The sequence below is a fragment of the Cricetulus griseus genome, chromosome 9 (genome assembly GCF_003668045.3).
Source record: "Cricetulus griseus strain 17A/GY chromosome 9, alternate assembly CriGri-PICRH-1.0, whole genome shotgun sequence".
Lineage (NCBI taxonomy): Eukaryota > Metazoa > Chordata > Mammalia > Rodentia > Cricetidae > Cricetulus > Cricetulus griseus.
In genome coordinates, this window is record NC_048602.1 from 13,733,410 (window position 1) to 13,743,208 (window position 9,799).

Consider the following 9,799-nt stretch of genomic DNA (forward strand, 5'->3'; position numbering starts at 1 on the left):
AGAACAGTGATAAGTCACCATGAAAGAAAAGCCAGAGGAAGAATCCTAGCCCCAGTCTATTGGTAAATGTATTTAGTCTGAGTACACAGGAGGTAGAGTCATATGGATTTCTGTGAATTTCAGATCAGCCTGATCTACCCAGCAAGTTCTTGGATATTTAATTCTACATAGAGTGAAAGGTCTCTGGAAAGGAAAAGGAGAGAAAGCTCTTCTGTTGGTTGCTAAATTAAAGGTAAAACAAGGAAAACAACAAAAATACTACAGAGGATTGGATACATGTGCATGGTCACATGTAAAGAACAGATTTCCAAGTCAGAAGGCACAAATGAGGAATACTCCCAAATCACCAGGACTGTAATGACCAGGCCTGTAATCTCATCACTTGAATGGTGAGGTAGTAGTATGCCCAGGAAAACTATGCCAAACATAGCCACATAATGCAAAGGGAAGGAGGAGTAATAAGAAGGTGTGGGAGGAAGGAGGGTAGGAGGAAGGAAAAGGGATAGGGTAAGAGAGCAGTTAACAGAGGAAGGAAAACAGGTAGGATGAAAGACAAAGGGAAGAAGGAAAAATGAAAGAAAGAGGACAGATGAAAAATAGATAGAAAAAGGAAAGGAGGAATAAAGGAAGGAAGCAAGGGAACGAGCAAGGGAGGAAGGGTGGGCCTTTAAAATGGAGTGTTTTACTAAAAATGCTTTCTGACATCTGTGAGGGGAAAATGGATTTCTCCTTTCATCCTGCTGGTCAGAGATTAGGGAATACCATGGAAGTGAAGACAGGAAGGGGATAAGAGGCAGAGGGGATGCATGACACCAGGAGTACAAGGCCTTCTAAACCAAATAAGCAAATCTCTTGAGAATTCACAAAGACTTAATCAAACTGTTACAACTTTCATTTAAATAATTTTATGGGGTTCGTGATCTGTGAGTGAGTGGGTCTCAGATCCTTTTGCTGTTTCCTTTTGATGGTTGCCATTTTCCAACTTTCATATGATGGTTTGCTCTTTCTATATTTTATTTCGTTATGTTTTCTTATCATGTCTTAGAAGCCTATTCCTTCCTGATGAACAAAACAGAGTGGGTCTGCAATGAAGGTCTGTGGGGAGGAGCTGGAAAGTTCCAAGGGAGACAAAGAATAACCATGGTATATTGTATGAGAGCAGAATCTATTTTCAATAATCCATTCAAAAAAAGGAAAACAAAGACTTTCTGGCATCTAATATGACAATAATGTCATTTCTGTGATTGAGTCTAACTTTGTAATGTGTTACATTCACTGATAGCTATATGTGGAAACACCCCTGTACCTTTGGAAAGACTGTGATGATGTTTCATTTTTAAACTAATATCAGTTTATTTTAATGAACTCACCAATAAAAGCTTTTAAAAGAAACAATGAAATAGTGAATCATAGTAATACTTGACCAGGCCCAAATACTGTACATTTCACTAAACTTCAATACAGTTTGAATAGCCATGCAGCATTGATTTGGTTTTTACGTGGTCACTAGCATTTATATATTATGTCACTTTAAAAAGAAATAATGGGAAAAGGACTGAGGAGTAAATAAAAAAATAATTAACCTTATATGCTCTTTATAAAACATGCATCCTTTTATCTGTTCATCGCTTAATACTTCTTTTATTTGTCTCCTTTCTAAATGGGATATCCATGGTATAGGTACAACTATTTGATTATATGCCTATAGATATTATTGGATACCATTTTCATATGACAGAAAACATGGGAACTTTGAATTTCATACTGAGTTTGTGTTACCTGACTCAGTTTTATCCCTTATACATCCAACAATTTACTAACATATTTTGTGTCATCATGTATCACTGTTGTCAACTAATAATGCATTTTGCATAAATACACAATTCAATTGTCAATTTGAATGTTTATTTAAATGTTTATGTATATTAAGTGGCCTCTATTCCCTTTATATAGTAAATAAAGCAGCAATAAAAATGGGTGTACAAATGACTCTTGTGTATGACATTTAGTATTCTGGGAGTTTGTCAGAGTATGGAATATCTGGGTAAAATAGTAATTCTATTTTCACTATTTTTTTGAGAAATTACAAGGTGATTTCCATGATGCCAGTTTGAAATTAATTTTTACTCCTTTTGGTGAAGACAGAATTACACTGATGCCAAACTAAATAAACAAAGAATATCAGCAAAGAAGATATACAAATCAGCATACCTAATGATGCTAAAGTTGCTATAAAATAATAGCAAACCACGTTCTGAATTACAACCAAACCATCCATCATTTTGTACTTATTTTTGAAAGATTTTTTATTTAAAATGAATAAAATGGTCTGCCTGAATGTATGCCTGCAGGTCAGAAGAGGTCACCAGGTCTTACTATAGATAGTTGTGAGCAACCATGTGGTTGCTGGGAATTGAACTCAAGACCACTGGAAGAGCAGTCAGTGCTCTTAACCTCTGAGCCATCTCTCCAGACCCATTTTTGTTTTAGATGAAAGATATATATCTTGATTTTTCCTGGTATCGGTTCAGGCTAGAACAGTTTACCAGGCACTATTTCAGTATCCATGCAGTTAGGCTATACTACACAGAGCTGTCTATGAAATCATCAAGCACCCATGATCAACATACAGAATGAAAGCCAAAAGAATGTCATCTTTATTGACATCACTTTTCAGGATTCTTTGCACATCAGGTGGGCAAAGAGGAGACTCTCACATCTTCAAGTTGAAAAGTATAATGGGCCCAAAACAATAGGATTGGAACATGGAGACTGCTGATATAACCAGCTGAAAAAACTCTCATATTCATTTCAGCTAATCTTAAAAAGCCTAGTATTTCACCTACTTAAATTTCTGTATTCAGGGTGACTGTTGAGTAAACAACTGGATACCAAACAAAAGGAATCAATTTCATATTTAAAATGAAAGCAACTACTTTATAATCCTAATTCAGAAAAAAAATAAACCTTGGATACAATAGAGTAATAATATATGAGAACAAAGGGTAAAATTGATAGATAACAGAGAGAAGTGATGCAATTGATGTTCACCAGCCACCAATTATGATTATATAATAGTGCAACGTAGCCTCTTAAGATGGAGGAGTGAGTATAAAAAGTCAGAAAGGTAAACACAATGATCAGAATATTCTGGGTGACTCTGGATTCAGGAGAGTTTTTGCTGGACCCATGAGTGCTACAGATGTGTTGAACCCTCTGCTTGTGTCTGTACAGAATGACAATCATGGATCCACAGGACCAGGCCATGAGCACAGAAAAGAAGATTTCAGGACAAACCACCAAGGCTTCATAGAGTGAAGCACCAATATCATCCCACCCTAAAATGTAGCAGTATCCGAAATCTCGTTTTCTTGTCACATTTTTACTATCCATATTAACAAATGTGCATGGAAAATAAATGAAATTTATCAATATGAATAGGATCTAAATGAGGGAGATGCATAAGCCATTGGTCTTCTCCAATTTGACTTTATGATACTTCCAACATGATTTCCTGGGACTGATGGTCAAGGACTGAAGGATAATCAAGAGGCAGGTGGTTCCAATGGGCACACTCCTACTAAATCCTTGAATGTATAACAGGAACTTGCATCCAAAATCATTCAAGAAATCCTTAAATCCTCAAACTGCCATTGTTTGGGGCACTCCTGTAGAGAGAATGATCAAGGCATTGGCTGACATTAGATGCACAACAATCCAATCTGTGGGCTTTAATTTGTTTTCTCTGCAGTAAAGGACTAGATAGTAGAAAATTAGAGAAAAATTTCCCAGAATTCCAGCTGTAGTTTGTGATAAGAAATTAAATCCAATTCCCATATTCCAGAAATCTATTGTGTGATTTGGCTCAATTTCCCTTAGGATATGGAACATCTATTCTTCTTCTCAAATAAATACTGACAAATATTTACAGCCTGCAGTGAAGAAAGAAGCCTTAAATTGATGGGTATACTGAGAGACTGAAACACAAGGTCTAAAAGAAGGTTTCAAAAAGATCACGTGTTCTATAACAGGCCCAACTATTAAAATGGCATTACCTTAATTTTCAACAGGAGGAATTCCTTTTCAGGTATGTTCCTGTGAGAATGACCATTTCCTCTGAAGGTACATAAGATGGGAAGTGATCCATCATGTTTCAAAGAAAACAAAATATTCACAATGTTGTGACATTGGCCCTGAAGAAACAATGATAAATGATAGCCGAAAGATTTTCAGAATATACTGATATTTTCTAGTCATGGTATGAAATAAAACAACTTAACTAATGTTGACAAATATTAAATGTATTAATACTTAATTTATAGCTTATCTAAAATAAAAAGTATGAAATGATAACTTTTTAATACCACTCAGAATATGCCTATGGTCTTGTGACAAGGCAAAGCTTCCTTCATCTTCCCTCAGGTGGAGCCATCTTGGTTTAATCTGAAACTAACTCTTCCTTCTCTACTTCCTCCATGAAAACTCTCTTGAAAAAACAACCTAATCCTTTTCTACAAACTAGGAGTTGAAATTTCCCAAATAACTGCATGATTTTAGGATCTTTAATTATGTTCTTGATTGGTTTAAAACCCACTCACCGCTAACAGCTGCCAATCAGGTTACACCTTCTCTGGTATGCTTGCCTTGAAATCCTCGCTGTAAAATGAATTTCAGTCTGCACTGTGAGAAGGGTTTCCTTCCATGTAGTAAAGAAATCTACTGAATGCAAACTATCAATTTCGATTTTTTTTAAGCAGAGTAGTCTTTTGACCATGTCCTACAAATGGCTTCTATAAGGAAAAGTTATTAAAAACAAATAAAAATGCATGAGAATGATGCTTGAACTGACAACTTCCATCATGTTAAGACATGGATTTATGAACATGATAAAACATAAACACATACATGTATGCACACAGATGTTAGTTCTCTTAGATAGAAAGACAGATCTGTTAAGAGGAAATCTCACAGAATAAAAATCAGCCTAGAGTAAGACAGAAAATGCTACCATAAATGGCAAGAAGGACATTATCTGATAAATGACAGCTACTGGAATGATGTTCTGTGTCTCACTTGAAACTGTGTCTGGGTTAATAATGCACTAATCCATTTGTTTAGGCAGGCAATGATAGGAAAGACAGCAATAGGTTAGAAAGTCCATCAGTGCAGTGAAGTTAGAGTAAAGTCTCAACAACATATTCTATTTATGTTGGAGAAATTTACTGAAATTCTCTTAAAGAGGTGAGATCCCCTTATGTAGTAGGCAGAAGCAGCTGTGAACCATTACAAGACTGAACCATGCTGTCTTATTAAAGGACAAGTTTATGCACATAATCATGAGCAATGCAATGTCACCTGAACAATCAAGAACTGGGACAAAATGGGGTGTGAAGCTTAGGATCTGAAGAGGATTAAACAAAGTGAAAACATGAGCTGTGTCCTTAAAGTCTTCCAGATACCAGCAGTCTCCCTTCTTCATGCACTGGCACTATATAAAATCTTAGGGAAGGCTACATACATATATAGAAAGTTTTCTATTCAGTGACTAACACTGGTCCAGAAAGATCACTAGCTTACATTTTGTTTCGAAGTAATATATTAGTAATGGGTTAAGTACATGTTGAGCCCAGTAACTAGAATGTGACCCCTAGGAGAATTAAAAAGAGTTTCCAAGAGAGAGACTATGGAACTAAAGAAAACAAACAAGGTATGAGGATAGAAGGAAAATAATTTGCATACATCAGATGAGCTGGAATAGGAATTGTGAGATGGGGAGAAGCAGCACTACCTCACTCAAAACTTTAAATATTTAAAATCCTTAAAGAAATAGTTGCATTAAAACTAATTAAAAACAAAAGACAATATAGTGAACAAAAAGATGTAAGAATTACAATACCAATCTTGGGCTTGCTGTTGATAAACTGAGAAACTTGGTTACTGGTAATACCCATGAATGTAACTATCAGTGTTGCACAAAACTAGTTTCATCTGATTAACTAGAACAAATACAAACCTACACTCAATATCTCCAGCCCTAAGAATAACTGCTGTCTTTGTTATGCTTTCTATTTCTATGAGTACAAACCATGTCAATGACTACATTTTTGAAAGGATTTATTTTTTGTTTTATTTATTTAATTTTTTATGTTTTTTCTTTTTTGTTTTACTTGAGTTACAAACACAATTGAATTACATGACAATACCAGTTTCCTTTTCCTTCCCCTCCTCTCCTACCACGCCCCCAACTAAAACCCTACCTATCACATATCCTTTCTTCTATTCTTCACCAGACTCAACTTTTCTGCTCCCTCATGATCTCTGCATCCTTCCTCTTCTTGCTTCTTATTCTTGTAGCTCCCTCCCCCCTGTTCCCATGCTCTCAGATTGCTCAGTGGATCATAATCCTTTCCCCTTCTCTGGCAGACAAGGTTTGTCTAGGGTCCTCCTTTTTTTAATTGTTTCTCTGGCAGTGTGGATTGTAGGCTGGTAATCCCTTATTCTATGTTTAAAATCTACATATGAGTGAGTGCATATCATGTTTGTCTTTTTGTGATTGGGTTACCTCGCTCAGAATGGTTTTTTCGAGTTCCAACCATTTTCCTGCAAATTGCAAGATTCTATTTTTTTTCTGCTGAGTAGTACTCCATTGTGTAAATAGTCCACATTTTCTCTATCCATTCTTCGGTTGAGGGGCATCTAGGCTGCTTCCAGTTTCTGGCTATTACAAATACTGCAGCTATGAACATTGTTGAATAGATGTCTTTGTTGTATGAATGTGCTTCTTTTGGGTATATGCCTAGGAGTGGAATTTCTGGATCTTGTGGTAGACTGATTCCCATTTTCTTGAGGAGTCACCATACTGATTTCCAAAGTGGCTGTACAAGTTGGCGCTCGGACCAGCAGTGGAGAAGTGTTCCCCTTTCTCCACATGCTCTCCAGCATAAACCGTCATTGCTGTTTTTGAATTTAGCTATTCTGACAAGAGTAAGATGATATCTCAGAGTTTTTTTTAATTTGCATTTCCCTAATGGCTAAAGATAGTGAATGCTTTCTTATATGCCTTTCAGCCATTTTAGATTCCACTATTGAGAATTTTTAATTTAGTACTGTACCTCTCATTTATTTGATTGTTTGGTGTTTTGAAAATACCTTCTTGAGTTCTTTGTACATTTTGGAAAACAACCCTCTGTCACAGGTGGGGTTTGTGAATATCTTTTCCTAGTCTGTGGGCTGCTGTTTTGTCTTACTGACTGTGTCCTTTGCCTTATAGAAGCTTCCCAGCTTCAGAAGGTCCTATTTATCAATTGTTGATCTCAGTGTCTGTGCTACTTGTATAATATATAGGAAGCAGTCTAATGTACAGATTACTTCAAGGCTATTTCCCTCTTTGTCTTCTAATAGGTTCAGTGTGGCTGGATTTATGTTTAGGTCTTTAATCCATTTGGACTTAAATTTGGTGCATGGCGATAGACATGGATCTATCTACAGTCTTCTACATCCCAACATCCATTATGCCAGCACCATTTGTTGAAGATGATTTCTTTATCCCATCATATAGATTTAGCTTCTTTGTCAAAAATCAGGTGTTCCTAGTTGTGTGGTTAATATCGGGGTTTTCAATTCTATTCCATTGGTCTACCTGTGTATTTTTGTGCAAATACCAAGCTGTTATCAGTACTATAACTCTGTAATAGAGCTTGAAGTCAGGGATGGTGATGCCTCCAGTTGTACATGCTTGTTTTGTTGTACATGCTTGTTTTGGCTATCCTGGGTCTTTTGTTTTTCCATATAAAGTTGAAAATTGTTCTTTCAAGGTCTGTGTAGAATTGTGTTGGGATTTAAATGGGAATTGCATTCAATGTGTAGTTTGTTTTAGGCAAGACTGTCCTTTTTACTATGCTGATCCTACCTCTCCAAGAAATGGGAGATCCTTCCATTTTCTAGTAGCTCCTTAGTTTCTTTCTTTGGAGACTCAAAATTCTTATGGGATAGGTCTTTTGCTTTTTTGGTTAGCATTACCCCAACATATTTTATGTTGTTTGTGGCAACTGTAAAGGGTGATCTTTCTCTGATTTCTTTCTCCAAGAATGTATCATCTGTATATATGAGTAATAGTCCTGATTTTTTTTTAGTTAATCTTGTATCCTGCCATTTTGCTGAAGGTTTTTATCAGCAGTAGGTGTTCCCTAGTAGAGTTTTTTGGGTCACATATGTAGACTACCCTATCATCAGCAAATAGTGACTGTTTGACTTCTTCCTTTCTGTTTTGTATCCCCTTGATCTCCTTTTATCATCTTATTGCTCTAGCTAGAACTTCAAGGACAATATTGAAGATGTATGGAAAGAATGGACAGCCTTGTTTTCTCACCAATTTTAGAGAAATTGCATTGAGTTTCCCTTTAATTCTATGTTGGCTGTCGGCTTACTGTATATTACTTTTATTAAGTTTGGGTATTTTCCTCTCATCCCTGATCTCTCCAAGACCTTTATCGTGAAGGGGTGTTGGATTTTGTCAAAGGCTTTTTCTGCATCTAGTGAGGTGATCATATGGGTTTTTTTTTCTCATTCTGTTTATATGGTGGATTACAATGATGGATTTTTGAATGTTGAACAATCCTTGCATCCCTGGGATGAAGCCTACTTGTTCATGGTGGATGATTTTTCTGATACTTTCTTGGATTTGATTTGCCAGTATTTTATTAAGGATTTTTGTGTCAGTGTTCATGAGGGATATTGGTATGTAGTTCTCTTTCTTAGCTGTGTGTTTGGGTGGCTTGGGTATCAATGTTATTGATGCCTGGTGAAAAGAGTTTGGCAATGACCCTTCTGCTTCTATTGTGTTGAATAGTTTGAGGAGAATTGGTGCTAGATGTTCCTTGATTTTCTTCTAGAATTCTGCACTGAAGCCATCTGTTCCTGGCCTTTTTTTGGTTGGGAGACTTTTGTGGTTGTAAGTGTACTTAAGTTGCTTATCTGTTCTTGATTTAATTTTGGTAAGTGGAATCTGTTCAGAAAATTCTTCATTTCCTTTAGATATTTGAATTTTGAGGAATACAGTTTTTTTAAGTATGACCTGATGATTCTTTGAATTTCCTCTCTGTTGTCATATCCCCTTTCATTCCTGATTTTATTATTTGCATGTTCACTCTCTGCCATTTGGTAAGTTTGGATAAAGGTTTTCTACCTTATTGATCTTCTCAAAGAACCAACTGTTTGTTTCATTGATTCTTTGTATTGTTCTCCTATTTTCCACTTTATTGATTTCAGCCCTCAATTTGATTATTTCCTGGAATCTACTCCTCTGGGGTGTATTGGCTTCTTTGTGTTCTAGAGCTTTCAGGTGTACTGTTAATTCTCTAGTGTGATTATTCTCCTGCTTCTTCATGTGGGCAATTAGCACTTTGAATTATCCTCTTAGCACTGCTTTCAAAGTGTCCCATAAGTTTGGGTGTGTTGTGTCTGCATTCTCATTGAATTCTAGGAAACCTTTATTTTCTTTATTTATTTCTTCCTCAATCTAGGAATTGTGCAATATTGTGTTAATTAATTTCCATGAGTATGTAGGTTTTCTGCAATTCTTTTAATTGTTGAATTCTAACATTAAAGCATTGTGGTCTGATAAGATACATGGGGTTTTTAATTTTTTTGTATCTATAAAGATTTGCTATGTTGCCAAGTATGTAGTCAATTTTAGAGAAGGTTCAATGTGACGCTGAGAAGAAGGTATATTTTTTTGTATTTGGATGGAATGTTCTATAGATGTCTGTTAATCCCAATTGGGCCATAACTACTATTAGTT

At 35.9% G+C, this 9,799-nt stretch overlaps 1 pseudogene; it reads right to left on the minus strand.

Moving 5' to 3' along the window:
• Window positions 1–2,937: 2,937 nt before the first annotated feature.
• LOC107977252 lies at window positions 2,938–3,891 on the minus strand (annotated as a pseudogene).
• Between the last annotated feature and the right edge of the window lie 5,908 nt (window positions 3,892–9,799).